Source organism: Halyomorpha halys, unplaced genomic scaffold, assembly GCF_000696795.3.
Source record: "Halyomorpha halys isolate HHAL.00 unplaced genomic scaffold, Hhal_1.1 Scaffold226.1, whole genome shotgun sequence".
In the NCBI taxonomy this organism is placed as follows: Eukaryota; Metazoa; Arthropoda; class Insecta; order Hemiptera; family Pentatomidae; genus Halyomorpha; species Halyomorpha halys.
In genome coordinates, this window is record NW_027115630.1 from 1,169,568 (window position 1) to 1,189,032 (window position 19,465).

Sequence of the window (19,465 nt, forward strand, 5' to 3'; positions counted from 1 at the left end):
ATCAGGTTTACTAAATGTATTACAATGTACAGTTATAAATAACAATAAATAAATATTTAAAAAAAATTAGGAAAATAAATTAATAATATAATTAAAAAACAAAGAAAGATATATATATATATTGATTTAGCGAGTTTATTCTAAATCGTTCCAGTTTTTTGGGGGAAAATTCCGAAAAAGTGTAAAATCGATTCATCAGAGTGGCTCTTCTCGTTGCTTATATTAACGGAAAAGTTGGTGTAACATCTTAAGCATGCACGAGTCCTAAATATGTAATTTCAGTTTCTTACGACTTTTCGTTTTTGAGTTAGGCTGAACTTCCCCTTACTAAATATTCCATATATACATAAGTGAAAGAAAAATGGAGCATTTATCAACCGAAAATATTACTAAGAGAAGCTACAAGTTTATATTTAAGTAAGGTGTTCCTTGGTACGTGACATATAATATAGATTATAAGATTAGTTGCCTATATGATTCGGTATATGGATCAGTGTTCTTTTTTCGATTTAGCTAATTAAATGGGATCCGTTCATGAACAAAAAAAATGAATATTGGGCGCCTGATATAAAAATTATTCAATACTGGGAGAGAATCTTCTGAAACAGGAAATTACCAGCCTACCGAATTAGCAATAATTTTACTCCATGAATAAGATGTGGGGTCATTTTGTGTTAAATTGTTTGAATTTTGTAACGGAATTAACCTTTTACGCGATCCTATCTGATGTCTTTAAATGTATAAAATTCGTTTAAAATATTTTAATAAAAATTCTCAGACCACAAAATAGACATTGTTAGACCGGGAATTTTTATTCAAATATTTTAAACGAATTTTATGCTTTTAAAGACATAAGATAAGATCGCGTAAAAGATTAATTCCGTCTCGAAATCGAAACAATTTAACCTCCCACTCTCCTTCAAAACATAAGTGCTGTAACAAAGACAACGACGTAATGAGGTACTCTAAACTGAAACAGAAAGCAGCCAGTGATTGTCTCGTACTCTTCGGCCACGCCCATGGAGTCATAAATCAACCTTTCTCGCTTCACTTTTCCTCCAAGCTTACCCCTTCATTATACCCCTTCCTTCAAGGCAAGTAAAAATCCAATAATCGATTGTTAGCATGAGCTATAATCATGTTTATTGCGACTGTACTTTTGAAAATTCACTTCAATGACGTTTCTATTAACTAATTAATCATTTAAAATTTTTTAATGTTTTTATATAATAATTAATGAATTACGATATGTATTTTTTCACTAAAATATGCAAGTCATTTGACCTGAGTAATGACCAAACTGCAGGTGACATGGACTGAGAGGCTGTCAAAGGAGGAAATATCGAAAGGAAGTTGGACAAAGTTTTTCATTAGGCTCTCGACGGAGATCGGTCTGTCCAATTACCGTGAGCCCAGCCTCCTTTGTAATATCCGTTCTGGAATGTTAAGAACAATAATTGTTCAGCTACTTATGGTTCTTTTCAAATGGAAAATGGCTTCTTTCTGTGATTTAGTTAACTGCCACTTAAACGTGAATAAAAGACTTAAAAGGGATATTTTAGGTTTAAGAAATGACAGAATACTAAAAACGTTTATCCATAATAATAATGGACATTTATTTATAAAATGTACATAAAAAATCGAACAAACTTCATGTATATAAGACTGATTTGAGGGCTGAGTCCGTGTGTTTTCAAAGTTTTAAAATAATATAAAAATGTCAGAAAATGTTTTAATATTTTTATTCTCTGCTCCTTAAGCCTATTGGCAAGAACCATCCGACACGTGTTCGATATTTTTTGACCTAGAATCACAAAAAAATGATTTAAATCGGTGATCCCACGTCTTTGATCCCATTTAATTAATCATTTCAAATTTAAAAATTTGTAATAAAAAAAATCTTTAACGTATAGATTTTTCCTTTATGATACTCTAAAAAAAATGCTGGTTGGAGAACAATATGCATATCATTTTTCCAACTAGAAAATAAAGCAGTATGAAGGTATTTTTTTCAGTCTCCACGACCCACTAAACGAAACAAGTGTGTTTAAACAATTTATTTAAATTATTGTTATTGCCTTTTAATTATCAGGATATTAAATTATAATTATTCCTGCTTTCTTGACTGAACCTCAATGTAAGTTTAGTACCGTGTTAGGTGTTTGTTTTATTTTTCATCATTAAAAAAAATTAGTGCAAATCTAATAATTTCAACGATGATTTTAAACACTATAAGACAGAATTGTTAAATAGTATGTAAAATATTTTCAGACTAGTTTTTCTTCTCATTGCATTAATTATTTTTGTCAAAACTCATTCCAATTAATAACTTTATTTCATATATTTTTCATCAACGTTTCTGGCCCTTCTTCTTCTTCAGGATTAACGGTCTGAAGTACATTTACCATTTTATAAAATAAACACCTTTGTTTGAGCATATTACTTTATACATAATAGATTATTTTTATCTCATAAATAGTTACAATGTCATTTTCATAATTATCCATAACTCTATATTTCGTCCTTTATAAAAATATTAATAATGTCCTATACTTTAAAGTATTTTAATTTCAATATCATATTTAACTCGCTGTGTTTAAAAAAAAAAAAAAGAATTAAAAATCAGGAAAAAGACCTTAATGTTCCCTATGTAACCAATCGAACCAGATATCTCTCCTTCCATCATAAACTCCCTAACCACTCAAACCCCCTAGTTTCTAACCTTGCATCCTCTTCCATTCCTGACAATCCTCCGAGGCGGCTGAAAAGAAGATGGCCACGAGACCAGCTAATGTGAAATGTCATTAGAGGGCTACCAATGGATAGTTTCTCTACACGCCTGTAACGCTCCAATTTAACTTAGATCAGGTTTACTAAATGTATTACAATGTACAGTTATAAATAACAATAAATAAATATTTAAAAAAAATTAGGAAAATAAATTAATAATATAATTAAAAAACAAAGAAAGATATGGTATGTTTATGGTGAAAGCCGTAAAATTAAGAATAAATGTTAATTAAATTAAATTGAAAATGTAAATTAATATTTAAAGAAAAAATTATGTTATATGATAAGATGATAACAGTGTCCTAACCTGTTGAAGGTAGGTTCTGTTTGGAGTTTGTAAATGAACATAAAAGTGGTTAATAAAAGTTTTAAATTTGGGAAATAATTTTATAGAAGAATTTGTAAGTAGGAATCTATTTTTTAAAAGAAAGACAAAAGATTTTATAATGTTATTGTGATATTATTTTAATGATTAATGATTTAAAGATGGGACAAAGGCAATTAGCCGGCATTTAAGAATTTTAAAGAAAAAAATGAAAACAAAATAAGGTAAGACCAAAGAAATCAGTATGTAAGTGAAGGAAATTTGTTATAAAAGTAATTAAAAGGAGCTGTTTGTAGGAATCCTTGAGAATGACCTGAGTGGTCGAAACGTCGGATGTTTGAAAAAAAATAAAGTTGAGAGAAAAAGGATCAAAATTGTTTTAAAAAGAAACTAAACCACTCTCAAACAAGTATATAAATATATATATATATAGTATATAAAAGTATAAGGAAAATAAATTAATAATATAATTAAAAAACAAAGAAAGATTCTTGGTCATAACATAACGATAGTGCTAGAGGGATACTTTAAGGAAATATCGGTTACAGTAAAATATTTTAATTCAGAACAAAATATAGAATTATGGGTACCTTTTAAAATGACATTGTAACTAATGTTAAGATTAAACAAAGTCGTTTGTTTAATAAAATAGTAAACTTATTCCACATCGTTGATCTATGATACCTACGTTCAGATAATATATTGGTGCCCATCCCACTGTTTTAATATTGTTCCGAATACCTAACTTCGGATCAAAAAGGCATCAGAAAATCGATTGACGGTTTATTATTGATTCTGAATGATTAACGAATTTGTTTTCTTATTTCCCCGTTTTTACTTGTAGCTTTGGTAAAGAAGTAGAATACAGTTTTGAAGGCAATATCTCAGATAAAAGAAGATCTCAAAGAGGATACTCTTCCTCCGGTTTATTGCTACAGGGGAGTTGGGGAGGAGTTGGATTTTACACCTTCTAATTTGCAGTGCCTTTGTTTCCGAGGCAATCATCGAGCTGCTCCTCGAGGGCTGAGAGGCTTTGAGCTGCCCGTGCTCTGCTGTGTACTCAACTTCGAGCACTTCTTACTCTCTAATTGTATTTGAATGAACAAAGTATCAGGTTGTCAGAAATCTATAACATTTAGGCTCCATGTTCTAATTATATACTTTTATTTTACTTATTTTTTCTTTTATTTCTTGAACACTTCCTTCAATCTCTATATCTTCCCTGATACTGTTAGTATTCCGTTTTTATTTATTTATTTATAAGGAATAATCCCAGTTACATATAAAAATTAGTATAAACAAGTGTATAAATCGAATATAATATATTACATGTATTATTTTATATGTTTATTCAATGCAATTTATAAAATAGATAATTAATATAACTGAAAACTTAATATTATCTAGATAACAATAAAAAATAAAATAAAACAGTTTTATTTTACACAAATCAATATAATTTATATAATATATAATTTGGTAATGAGTTGCCATTATGAATCGTTCTTGGTAAAATAAAAAACTTATATAACTTAAATATAATTTCGTTTGTGTGAGTTTATACCAAGGGGTAAATGTTGCATGGTCAGTAGAGGAGGAACATGAATGTCGAAACATCAGAGACCAGGACAAACGACAATATTATTGAAGAGTTTATAAACAAAAATTATATCACACAATCAATAAATCGTTGGATGAACGTTTATCAAGACCAAGAATTTCAGGTAAATAGTCAAATGGAGCTTCCCCAAACGTACCTATTTCACAAAAAAAAAACTTAGAAAATGCATTTTTACAGTTTCCAATGCATTAATATTAGTTTTTTAGATTCAATGAACAGGATAACATTCTAAAATAGGACGAAACATGGAAAGATACTGTTAAAGTAGAGACTATTTTAAAAAAAAAAAAAATTAAATTTGTACCCCTAAACCCCATGAGGAGTCAGGGGTGCAGTACTTTTACTAGACCAACGGTTGAGGACCGAGGTCATTTGATCAGAATCACGCTCGACCGCCATATTTTAACCCAATTAAGTATACCCACTTTCTGAAGCTGGATGGACCACAGAGGGCTCCCCAACCCATAGGACTGAGTAACTGATTCTATAAATAAGTATATTTCATATATTATTTTCACCAAACTTTTTTTCCTGCTCTACTCTGAATGTTTTGACTGGACCTTCCTCAAATTTTAAGCTATGAAGGAATTAGATCCAAGTCTAGTTTTTAAGTGTTCCATACCAGAAGGGAGTTTAGTTAGAGAGAAAGTAATGTTGAGAGAATATATATTAAAATAAAGCAAAATAACAGGTGGAAGAGGGAGGCCGAAAAGAATACAATAATGTTAGTTAGGTAAGTAAGAATTTAGATATGGGGGAAAAATTGGTCTATTGGTGAACTATGATGTGATGAGGGTCGCCATTTGTGTTTGTAGAAAAGTTCTTACTTGGGTGACTGGTTACTTGCTTTCTGCCCGATATGTTATGGGTCACCTGATGGATGGTGAGCCACTGCTGCTCAACGAAGAAAGGTGGCCATTCTCTGCGCTGCGCCGTCTACCAAACTCGGTACTGACTTCTTTGCCAGACATCACTAAGTTGGCCGTGGTTTCAAAAAGAATCAAGAAGGCTCCTCCACACTCAACAGCACGCCCCCACTCCCGTTCGCCCTATTGGCGTCTAATTCTCCGCTTACAACCTAGGTGGTACTGGGGTTACGTGGATATCATAGTGGCATATGATATCCATCCGCCTTCTCTAGTCCTTATGAACATATATTCCAGCGATATAACAACTAAACGAATGATACTCCCGTGGACTGAACACAGAAAATAATAGAGGTAATGGAAAAAAATAAATATCTTCACACTTCGAAAGCAGAAATCATGAAAGTTTAATTTGGATCACATTAATTAATTCTGAATATTTAATTTCAAAACGTGATGAAACTTGGAGACACTGGTGATTTTTTTTAGCTTTACATTAATATGTTTTTCACCAGGATGTGTTATATTGTGTATACGCTTGACATTGAATGATCTAATTATATAAGAATCACCTATATAATTTTTTTTTTCAATTTAATTCTTTAAACAATGTATAACAATTATTGAAAATTAGATTGAGATTTGATTGATTGCTTCAAGTTTGTTGGTTTGTTTGTTCATTGGTCATTAACGCCATTTATATTTTATTTAATTTTGCTAATATTCGTTAATTTTTTATTTTGATTATTTATTATTTTATTTATTTATTTTATTATTATTATTTTTTTTTCCCGTCCGATCAAGTTATATTTTTGTCAGTAAATTTTGTGATTTAAAAACTGAAACACCAATTCTGTTGCCTTATCATCGTCTTCAAGGGTTTTTGAGATATCTTGGTTTAGTCCTAAGCTATTGAGGTTTGGTGTAAAATATGGGCATCATTGGAAAATATGGCTTATTGTTAAATTGTTATTGCAATACAGGCAGTTCGGAGGCGCCTCTTTTGGAATAAGATAAGGGCTCACTCACCCTCGTGTGACCTATTCTCAGCCTGGTTATTACAACCTCCTCTCTACGGCATTTACGGCTGAAGGTACCCCAGGGCTTGACATCCTTTTTAATAATTTTTAATTTACTCATTGGGCTTTCGTTCCACAAAGATTGCCATTTATCTTTGACTTCCTTTACAAGTTTAAGTGTTTATGTATGGTGGATTTTGCTTTTCCTATTTTTTTTTAGTATAGTTTCCCCATTTTATGTATTTTTTTGTTCTTTTTCTGTCAATAGCCGCTTCAATTCTCATTATTCACCGGCCCTTCACTCATGTGTGTGTGCTTTTTTCCCACTTACTTTGTTTACGGATTACGGTTATTACGGAAATGGCGTTTTTTGAAAGAGATGTACAAAAATGTTGGGTAGGTTCAACAACAAACAAAATTGAGTTACCACTAAGGCACAAAACTGAAGATCTATAGTTTTATATGGGATTCAATTGTTCATCTTAGTCATATAAGAATTACTGCAATAAACATGAAATGAATGTTTTTTGTTTTGTTTTTTTAGGAGGTACAAGGAAGTTTAGAAATAGTTGCTTTTTAATTTCTAATGTTGTTCATGTGGAAGGTCAGGGTGTGTCGCCACGTTACTTCCCAAACATTTAGTCACATATCTAATAATATATCAGTCCTAAACTTAGCAAATCTTTGTTCATTCATCTATTTGTTACATAATCATTATCACTACAAGTTCCTTTTTGAATTATAGGAATTAGTTCTCGGAAATAAATACAGAAAAAAAACGAGAAGGATCTGGGGCCCGTTGAGTCTCAGTGCCCAGGGCATGTCCTGTTTGAACCTCCGCCCCTCACCAGCAGCCGTTCCTACGCCTCTGTTGTAAAGCCACAAAATTGTAGAATGCTATTCGAGGTGAAAGACCTCTGAAGGAAACCGCGTAAGCTATAGACTTAGAATTTCCTTTCTTTGTAGAAGTTTGAAGCCGGAAAGTTGAGAATTCCTTCGCTAATTAGTCGGGAGTACAGATGTTTGTGTATTCTTAAAGTGGATTCTGGATCTTCATGTCGGATCCAGATGGTCCTTTGTCTTCAAAAGGGGAAGAATTTCCTGTTCGGAGTTGATAAGCAGAATAATCAAATGGTTGTTGAATTAATCCATAAAGTAGTAAAATTATTATAATAAATACTTTCAATAAAAGTAGTAAAATTAATTCTAGAAGTAGTGCCTGTGCATATGTTTTAAACAGTTTTTGGTTCCTGTAATTAAGCATCACGGCGTTTCTTGTTTACAAGTCCTCGCATACTGTTTGCCAATGAACAGATATGAACGAAAAAGTAATATATATATTTTTATAATATATGTTTATTTGTAATATGTTTATTTTTTTTTTGGCTCCATGAATTTTTCTGTATTTTAGACGACAATTTAGACATGCAGTTCATCTTTGTTATTTAATGCCCTCCTAATTTTAAGGAATCTTTCCCAGTCATAAAATATTATATTATCAATAGTCCTAGTTTTTGTACTTTCCACTTGCTTGTCAGTTACTTGCATATTAGACTATTTTTTAACTGGAATTAATCACATAAAACAAGAATAAATGATTAATTTAAATAATAATCTACGTGTAATAATTTTTAGCATTTTTATTTGAGGATCATCGATCAGGAAATTTTTTTTTGTTTTTTCAACACGGTTATAAGCGAATTCTTCCCCTCTCCCCTATATATTCAACCCCATAACTTGCTCAGACAGGACTTCAATATAACAACTAAAAATAAACAATATAGCTATCTGAACAATATTTATCTTCTTGGAAATCTTCCGTGTATATTGACGGTGGATATCTGAATATTGGGTTACCTCACATTTTTTTTTTTTTTTTAAGCTGACAAATACTTTGTATCGTTATTAAAAATTTTTTTGTTTAATGAAATATTTTTTAAACAATGATTAGTAACAATGTTCCATTATAATTTCATTTAGTGCCGAAAGAGTATAAAGGAAAACACAGATTCGGCCAACTTCTCGTAATTGGCAGTTCTCTGTCAATATAATAGTTTTGGTTATGTTTGATTAAAGTTTGTGCTATCCGAACTTTTCTTTTCCTCGGCTACACGTTACCCTCCCCTTCTACTACAAGAAAAAATTATTAACATTTATTACAAATTATTACTTTTTGAGCCTTCCCTTTTTAAATAGGTAATTAAAGTTTTTTTTTATTATAGTACTGCGTACTTTTAGTAATTATAAACTGCTACTAGGCCCGACACTTTTAAATAATTGACCCCTGGAGTTAGCCTCGTTCTTTGCCACCTCGGACACCTAGATCGGATCCAAGCACACTATAAATCCTCCTGTTCTCATGCATTATGCACGAAGAGCTGTGCACTAATTGCCCCCAGATCCTGAGGGCTGTCTCCATGGATACCCTTCGTTAACACTCGGCCGCCTCCCGGCTGGGGTGTCACTCTGTAGTAATCCAAGGAGGCTCTAAATAATCTTATCTCTGAGAAAATATTTTAATAAAATATGACTTAATCTCATAAATACTATACTTATGTAAATCGTTACCTCTCTGATATGTTTCTTGTGTTGAATAATTAATAATGATAATTTATTAATTAGTAATAATAATGAATTTCCATAGCGAACCTTTGTAATAAAATCAAATCAATCTTCTCAAAATTTGAAGTTTTACGTTCTAAGATATTACGTTAGACGTAGAAATCAAAAACAAAAGAAAAAGAAGAGAGTGGTTTCAACAGTGGTTGAAAGGCGGAAAAAACAACTGTTTTTCAAGACATTGCGAAAGTCATTCTGTTCTCTCTATTGATAAATAGATTAGTTACATAAAATATTTTACAGGCTCTTTGAGAAAAAAAAACATTGAGAAAATTCTCAATATTTCAAATGTGATTTAGAGGTTTTCAATTTGAACTAAGAAATTATTTGAACTGAATGGAAATTAGTTATTACACTACTTCTATCAGGATGCCTCTACACAACGATAATTGTCAGTACAGTAGGCAAGGGACCAAGTGGGAGGCAAAAACCAGATGAATAGACAAAATTAACAAAGATGCGAAAGAGCTTCATGCAGCAAACTGGGAAGTTGTAGCCTATGATCAGGCGTGAAGAATGCTCGATTAAGGATGTTTAAGGTCCGCAGAGCCAATCGAAAAAAAAGTTTGGTAGGTGGGTTCAAGCGTGTGTTTCATGATAAAGTACTAATAGTCTAGAAGCCCAATGACACGTTTATTCAATAGAGGAACATATAGCTACCAATATCCTAAATCGATTTCCCTTATCGGGTATAACAAGGGTGGGCAAGTTTGTCACATGCGTTTTTAATTTTGGCCCGCCAGAGTATAAAATTTTGAGTTTCATTTAACTGAAAAGTAATCAGAAGCAATTTCTCTCGTAATATTCAGTACGATACGATTAGTAAAAACAAACCAGACAGGTAAGTCACCAAAACTAACGCAAACAATTTTTTCAACGAATTTACTAGTTGCCTTAAAAAAATGTCTGATAATATCCAATTTAATGAAAAAAAAAATTCTTTCATGTTATTGAAGAAAATAGGGAATATTTGTTATTGCGATATTTTAAGACATTCACCACATGTTCTTGTGATGGATCGTTTCACAGTTTAATAAACCAGTGAGTTTGATATAAGCTATTCAAAACCTGTCGTCAAAAGCTTAATAATGTATCATGAGATTTTGCGTTTGGAAAAATTAATTATTGTATTAAAACAAGGAAGGACGTTTCAACAATTCCTCAATTCTAATCAGAAACTTTTAGCTAATAATGACGTATTTTTAATGAGTTTTGTACCGATAGGTATCGGTAAATCATGGGATTTTTCTCAGTCTTGGAAGCATTCCATTCTAGCCTGAGCCATCTTGGGTAATTGATTTTTTTTTTAATCTTACCTAACTAATAAAACCATCCATAAAGACCTAAATGTTCCTTATATAACCGATCTAGCCCGAACCCGATATCATTCCTTCCATTATAAACTCCCTAACCACTCAAACCCCCTAGTTTCTAACCTCGCTTCCTCTTCCATTCCTGGCAATCCTACGAGGTGGCTGAAAAGATGGCCTCGTGACCTTATATTGTAAAATGTTTTCAGAGTTCTACTACTGAGTTGTTTCTCTACATGCTGTATCATATCATATCATTATCATTATAGTTTAAAATGTCGTTATACGTGCACAGACGGACAGACTAAACCCATTCATTTTCAGCATCTTGAGCCCGACTTCTTTCAAAACATTCGCAATACATAGTACAATAATTAGAGCCATCAAAACTAAAAGCCATTTGCACAACCGCCGGTCAGATTCTAATAAATAGTTTATTCATCCTATTTATGGTAAATAGGGTAAATTTGTGCCTAATTGGATAAAATTATCAAGGAAATCTGTAAACATTAATTTTCAGAATAGTTTGTTAACGATACCGTAAACGTTATTTAATGAAATTAATAACATTTCATTCATCAAGTGATGGCAAGCTCTTACGAAATAAGACCCATAGGCAAATAAAGAACTAAACAGCAAGTATCAGATGGCAAACATGGCCCTGCAGAAGCTAACCCTAGGTTTGACCCAAGCCTAATTCGTACACTATCTAAAAAAGCTTTCATTTATAGGCTTTAAAACACAAGGTCCAACTTCCCTATAGGAAAGTATCTGAGTATTGATGTCTTCATCGAAATCTGTAAATCCCAAATTGAACCGTCCCGTTTCGCATACTTACCTCTATCAGAGTTCTGAAATCCCTCAAATTTTTTAATGATCTTTATGTAAGTTCCAGTAGGAATTTTTTTTTTTTAAATTTATTTTTGATGTGATTTACAACTGTACAAATAATAAATACAATAAGTAAATATGTTTCATATACACTTGAAAATCTTGTGAAGGAACCACTGGTGGTTCTTCAAGCATTAATTTAAATTAGAAGGTCCCGTGGCCATCTTCTTTTCATACGCCTCGGAGGATTATCAGGGATTATTAAGGATGAAAGATTAAGAATTAATAGGTTAGGATGGGTAAGGAGTTTGGAATGAAAAGACGCATATCTGTTTTGGGACAAATCTGCAACGAATGGGATGTTAAGGTCTTTGTGAATGAGTTTATTTGTAATGTAATAAGGAGCATCAAGGATTTTACGTAGGATTTTGGATTGTAAGGATTGGATGCGGGAGGAATTTGATGGTTTGGTAGAGCCCCAGAGCTAAATTCCATATGTCCAAATTGGTCTGATTATCATAGTGTACAATAATTTTTTGTAGTGAATGGGAAGTTTAGAACGTTTGTCAAGTAGGTGTTGTAGCAATCGAAATCTACGAGCAGTTTCTTCTCGTTTCCGTCTTTTATGTGTGGATTCCAAGTAAGTTTGATTATCATACTGTATACTAATTTTTTGTAGTGAATGGGAAGTTTAGAGCGTTTCCAGTAGGAATTTAGGAATCGAAATTGAGATTGGTTACTTCTCCATGATATTCTCTTTCATTTGATAAAACATTTGTCAAAATCCATCGCTCCTGAGAGCAAGAAAATGAGTCAATAGTACCGAAATATATGTAAGATGTTTTCTAATTAATTCACTGGTTCCGAAGAGAGAATGAAAAATACATCCAAATAGATATAATAATATACATGACATAATATATCAATACAACATACCGTAATAAGGTCATCGTTTCGAAATATCTATTTCTTATTCTAAGAACGACATAAAATCCTTATCTCGTTAGATTGAATGCCACTAAAAATTTATTGCTAAGGACGAGGAATAAAATAATGTTTTATTGCATAGCTATGTTAGTGAGCGGTTTTACAAGGTATTAAACAGCCTATAAATGGATCATTAATCTAGAAAAGAAATGAAACAATTTACGGTCTTAAAATGTAAAAAATATATCATTTTTGACTACTCAGTAGTCAAAATTAATATTTTAGCAATTGCTCTGGTCATTGGGATACCGATATATCGAAGAATAAATTTATTCTATAATATATTTGTTAGAATATACTATTTCCAAAGAACTAATTAAAAACCCTTAACAGTGGAATGAGTAATATTTTGGACATAGCTACTATTTCCATTTTGGATTTTAGTTATTACTATATAATATATTTACCATAAATATAATTTATGTTATTCCATTTCTTCTGTTTTGATACCCTTCTAAATACAATAATTAAGTATAAAATTCCCTAACTTTATGAACTTATGCTTCCTAAACGCAAACATTAAATAACCGTTGGAGGTTTTATGTTGATCTACTAATCGATGGCAGAAATGATATTCAAATCAGGTTGGGTCATGCATTAATCCATGGATTGTAAATATCTTGTCAAACAATGGTCGGTGTTCCTGCGTACTAACTTGGCCCTATATTATTAGGCATCCATCATTATCCTATGTATAGACACGATGTAAAATATAAATGAGATCTCCTATGTATTTATTATTGACTATAATATGTACATTTGTTATACCTCGTAATGTATTATATTAATACGTTCAAATAAATATATAGAATCGAAGTGTAAAATTTTGTTTTGTACGTATCGACAACTTATAGTTACTGTATTTGAGACTAATAGCAAAAAAAGAAAATAAAAACTTGATTTGATTGGCGTTAGCCCCATTCTGTCCCAGCTACTTATTTGTTAATATGACTAACTATTCTAATTTAATTGTATTTATTTGTTTAACAACTACAAAAGTAAAAAAAAAAAAAAGTTAGAAGCAAGTTTTTGTCAATAAGATCGTATTTTTCTTTCATTTTTATTTAGAAAACAATTTCAGAGTTTTCTTAGTGCTTAAATACCGAGAAGGGGGTGGAGTAAAAAAAGTCCGTACTTACAAAGAGTCACAAAGTCGCATCAACTCAATTCTATTTTGCAATTTTCAATTTGCGACCCCATACTCAATTTTCAGTGACTATACAGGTGCGCAAAACCTTAAAATGTCCGGGGAAAAAGTGGTGGATGAGGAAGAAAAATTGTGAGACGCCCACAAGGAACTTACCTAACACAAACTTAATATATAAATGATTGATGCTAGTAGAGGGGAAAGGCCAATTCAAGTCCAGGGTAATGATCATTTTTGGACTTTAGACCCTACCCCCAACCCTACCTTATCCACTGGTCACGTGACCTTGGACTATGGACTCTAGCGTCGACCGTACCTTAACCACTTGTCATGTGGCCAGTGTAGAGTTGGGGCAATGGTCCAAAGCCCAAAATGATCATAGTACTGCGACAAAATCGGCCTCTCTCCCTACTAATGCTCTTACTCAATTCGAAAAAACTACGGTGGAGCGTACGTCTATAAGATCTTCTGGGATGGAAAAAAAATTGTTGATATTCATTCTCAAAAAAAAGAGCCAAAAAAAAAAAAGTCAAAACAATTATCCTTAAAGCACTTGAATATGTAGGAAAATAAAAAAATAAATAATGACATGCACTATATATTTGCTTTTCTCTATTTTAATTTTTTTTGTTTTACCCCAGGGTTCCGTGACAGTACTTTGAGGACCCCTGTTTTATAATGTAAAAGTCGCTTCAGGAAAAATACAGTAAAAACAAAACAAGGAACATGCTAAATGATTTTAATAATTATTTTTACAAGATTTATAATAAACATTTCAAAATTTTATTTTATTTTTGTCCGCAGCTTTTACTAATTTTGATATTTATGTTGTTTTTTTTAGAAAAAAAAATTCTAGAAACATAAAGTTTATTTGAGTTAATCAGTTTTTAACTGACCGCTTAGAGAAAGGCATAATTACACTGCCTACATAAAAAGTTAATGATGTTACGAGTTAAGAAAAAAAAAATCCACTGATCACAGAGATCTTTACGTCAGGATTTAACTTAACTGTTTGAAGATTCCTCCAAATCATGGACCAAATAAAGATAACTAACGTGTAACCTTTCGTGAAATTATGTACCTAATTAAAAAGTAAAACTAATTACAAAATTACGTTTTATATAAAATAATGTTTTTCTTTTCTTTTTTTATTTCTTAAGATTATGACTAGTTTTGGAACAACATTAAACACTTACCGTCTACATACGACTTTGCCAGGCAGAACGATGGCCACGTTGCTAAGACAACCAGCAACCACACCCTGGAAAGGAAATGTATTTATTAATATTTTAAATTATTATAAAAGTAACACACACAACAAGTCAACTCTGCAGATTACAAATAATGATATGTTTGTACAATATCATACGCATAAATAACTGTAATACTTTTTTAGAGGTTTTGTACACTTTCTCCACTTTAACTCTGATTTGGTTCTCAATATATAGTCTTTCTGAGACATTATGTAAATACTGAATACAAATATAAATATTTAAAAAATAAAAAAATGTACAATTTGAAATGAATTTATACATTTTTTAACGGCTATGGTTTACTACGCTTTTAATGTTAATTTCTTAAATTTGTATTAGCAGCTATGTATAAATTTTATTGAAATGACTAATACAGATTAGGTCTCATGTAACATCACATTTAAAAACAGCTTGCTAATGGCTTTTAACTACGCATAACGTAGTCATATTATAATTATAATTATTGTCTGATTTTGCAGATTTAGTATTGAGAAGACTTACCCGCTTTTGACTTTAGTATCATTCTTCATTTTTAAAATTTTATAAACTCATTTTGATATATGATATAAGCGTTATTTTGTTAGTCGTTAATGTTTGTTCTGGGAGATTCATATATCCTGCAAGGCATGAAAGTTTTGTGGAACAATCACTTTACTATGTATGGAATATATAGTAAGGGGGAGATTTGCAATCGTAAATTTTTTAATACGTGTCTTGAGGTTTCGCAAAATTATTTGTATGTAAGAAGCTCATTGCTCACAAACGAGCCACACAAAACAAAAATTAGATATTTAAGTCGGGTTTATGCCTAGAATGTGACGTCAACTTGTGTAAAATCCCGGTTAGCCGATTTTGTCACTCCATGTAATTGATTATATTTTTAGATATTTTCGAAAACGGCTCTAACGATTTTAATAAAACTTGGTGTATCAATGTTTAATTGAATTTTTCTTAATATGAATCTAGCTCTTAATCATATTGAAATAGTTAACAGGACTTAAATGAATTTCTTTTTGTTTGTTTTGAAAATTAGTACTGAAAAGTATTTTCACAGTAAATAATAAAATAATATCAGTTCTGAAACGAGCGATGATTAATTTCTACACAAACAAGGATAGTAAGCTATATTTAATTTAATTTTTATTACAACTGTCCTGAATAGTATGTGTAGGTCTTTGTGCAATGATTTTTTTGTAATATTGAAGGAACCGTGAAGGATTTATCTCATAAATTTCGACTGAAAGATCAGAATGGTCTGAAAATGTGCTCATACTCAGAATTGTAACAGGATCTCCTCAGCTGAGTGGCGTATGTCCATATGGTTCTAATGTTGTATAGAATAATTTTGTAAGTATGTGATAATTTGTTGTTATGCTATTTTGGTAATGGAATGTTATAAATTGTTAGCTAACGGCAGCCTAAACGTTATTTTTTTTATTTTGTATATTAATGTATGTACACTATTTATCAAATACATTTTGTAATAAATTTAAATGAGTCTGTACGTTGAGGAAAGCTGTACAGAAGCGAAACAGAAGAACAAAAGAAATCGGAAAGCTGCTGGGTTGTCATATGTCGAAAGTAGTACGGTATCGCGCCGGTTAGTTGCGAGTAAATTTTACCGGCTGGACAATAGTGGGTGGGACCTTTCCTGTAAGCTCTACCATATTCTTTTTTTTTTTTTTTAATTTTATTTTTATACCAGATCGGCCTGGTGGGCCTTACATGGTTGATATAACTTATATTATATATATTTTTTAACAGTTGATTATGAGGGGGTATAGTCATACAAATGACACCCCTAACTGTATACAATGTTCTTATTAAAAGAAAATAATAATAATAAAGTCAGTAGATAAGAATAATGCTTCTTAATAAAAGAGGAAAGTAAAATTAATAACAAAAAATAGTGATATTGGTACACTTAAATAAAACAAACAATTGTCTTCTAATAGTAAAATGAAACAAGTTAATTTGAAAAAGGGGAGAGAGAAGAAAAGAGAAAAAAAAATAATAAACAATAAATAATAACAATGAATAAATAAAATGAATAATAATAATAAGTAAATAGAGGTAGTGTGACTATGAATTAATTTTATATTTATTAAAAATTTATAAAAGAATGTCATGCAGCAGTCTGGGCTTCAGTCTTCGGGTTGAGGTTGGGTTTCCCAGGTTGTAGGTCACTGCTCCTTTAACTGTCGGCAACTGGGAGTGGAACTTCATGGACCGTTTTTTGATATAATCCTCTATTGACTCCATATTTAATTCGCGATACCATATTGGAATTTTGCTAATAATCATCATTACTGAAAGAAAACCGATAACGCTCAAGGTTATTTCTAAATTTTTAAAACTCTTATACCATATACCATAGTTGGGCAAAACGTAATAGCTATCACAATTACTGTAATATGAAAATAAAATTGAAATTACTATTTTTATTAGTTATATTAATCAATACTTGATGAACAATTGTAATTGTAATGCTGGTCTTGCATTACAATTATAAGTTGCTTACATTTAACCATAATTAGCTTTACTATAATATACGTTACTTTACTCCAATGAAATTCTACCTTTACTTATTATATATACCTACTAGACCTAATTATCCAAGAATTTAGACTAATCGTTTAGTATTCTATTTAATAGCTTATTATAAACGTTTGACAATGGATTGACACGATAACCATCTGAATAACGGTACCAACTCCTCTAATTATATAACGTATTAGCTAAAGGTGCCACTGTTTAACAAGTAATTCCTCAACTAACAATGTCTAGAATTTATGTGTTGAATTTTAAGTTCAGAATAAGTGGTATTTATTCAACAGACGTTATAGAGTTTGTAATTTTTTGTCATCTCAACCTGAATAATATTAGAAATTATTATATATATATCTATAGTAGGCATACGGGCACGCTCCACTCATAGATAATTATTTTTTTATTATTTTCCTTTGAATTAACTTTTTTTTGTTTGGTTTAATGAGTTTATTATTGATAATTTTGTCCTGTGGTTTCATATCCTTTAAATTTCGATTATTCATGCCGGTATCATATACATGTGCAGTACATGTACAGTATCTGATTGATAGATATTTATGCGGAGAAGCAAAAGAAACCAACCAATAAATATAACTGGTTTGACGGAAACAGCCTTCAGTTTGATGGCAGTTTTAACGGCACACACCGTTCTTGAACCAACTTTTTTCGAATAAATATGTTGACGAAATTCTGACTACAGACCGTGATTTCTGAGTGTCGGAAAATTACCAAAATATCTGTTATCACTTTAATCGGAACATTAATAACATTAATTGTTACTGTGATAACATCAATAATCTTAATTGGTAGTACTATTTTAATCGGATTAATTCGATATAGTCATATTATTTGGCTAATATATAAACAAATTTAATGTTTTCAAATATCTGTGTGTGAAACTGCATAAATTCTATATACAAAACATTTATACATGAAATAAATATTTTCAACTTGTAAGCATTTTATCCAGCTTTAGATCAGATACTACAAGACGTTTTCGAAATATTGGTGTGCAAAGTAAAATGCCAGACCATCTTCCTACACTTACTTAGTTAATTATGGTCAACTAATAATCTTTCATCATCTTTATTTCGAAAAGTGCTCAACAACGGAATACGGTCTGATTTCAGCGAAAAGTTTGAGAATAGTATAAAGATGTGCGCATTAAACAACCTTCATTTAATAACCTACTTACGTCCCCAAATTTTGTGCAGCTTTGTAGACTTGTGTTGAAGTTATCGCCATTTTTTTAATTTTCGAGAAAAAAAAATCCTAGAGACAATTAAAGATGAAAATCTTTTTTTTTTTTACGTTGTACTAAAATTTTATATTTTAGGTTTTCTCGAGGTAGGTGTAACAAATATAATTATTTTTTTCCTAGCATTTTCTTACGTGTTATCGTTTTTGAGCTACTCTGCTCACGGAAACAGTCTATTTTGTGAGACTAGGTCGAAAACTCAAATTCGATATTTTGGACAACCGCTAAACTCTTCCTTACTATATATTCCATATATAGGTAAGTGAAAGTAAAAATGATTCAGTATAAATCTCATAAAATTACATACTTTTACTTTCGCATTCGTTTTTCTCTTACACACTACCATTTCGAACATGTCCTGTCCCATTTGACCGATTATTAGAGGAAATATTTTCTTTTTTTTTGAAAATATTTTTTTTGTATAAGTGATTTTTATATAGGATAAATGCTATTTTAAATAGTGTTTTAGGTAAATTATATTGTTGAATAGATTTACACATAAATATAACCAAATCGAATTGATGCAATGAATCGTGTCCCGTAGTTAGATTTCGTCAATTTTTTGTTGGAAAAAAAGTTAATTCAAGAACGGCGTGGGCAATAAATTTTCGCATTTTCAGACTATTCGTTATCTTCCTTATCCTCAGTGTTTATTTACAAAAGTACTTCAACCTCCGGTACGATGTTGTGACAATGAATACGGACATGTAGCTTGGCAAACTTTTTATTTTATGTTACTTATCCATCTCTATGATAATGTAATGTTATGTATCCCAAGGCATTGGTTGATAAATAGTCTATCAAAAGAAAAAATAATTTTCGAAATCCAATTGGTAGTCCCCGAAAATTAGCGGGTTAATACTAACAAGTTCTCCATGTTTATGTGTTA

At 31.1% G+C, this 19,465-nt stretch overlaps 1 protein-coding gene across 2 annotated transcripts in view; it reads right to left on the reverse strand.

Moving 5' to 3' along the window:
* The window catches only part of Mp (Multiplexin), a 908,252-nt gene extending 893,474 nt beyond the window's left edge, over positions 1–14,778 (reverse strand). For both annotated transcript variants that reach the window (XM_067052620.1, XM_067052619.1), the window contains exon 1: positions 14,712–14,778. The gene's annotated coding sequence lies outside the window, so the exon portion shown is untranslated. The remainder of the gene's footprint in view (positions 1–14,711) is intronic.
* Between the last annotated feature and the right edge of the window lie 4,687 nt (positions 14,779–19,465).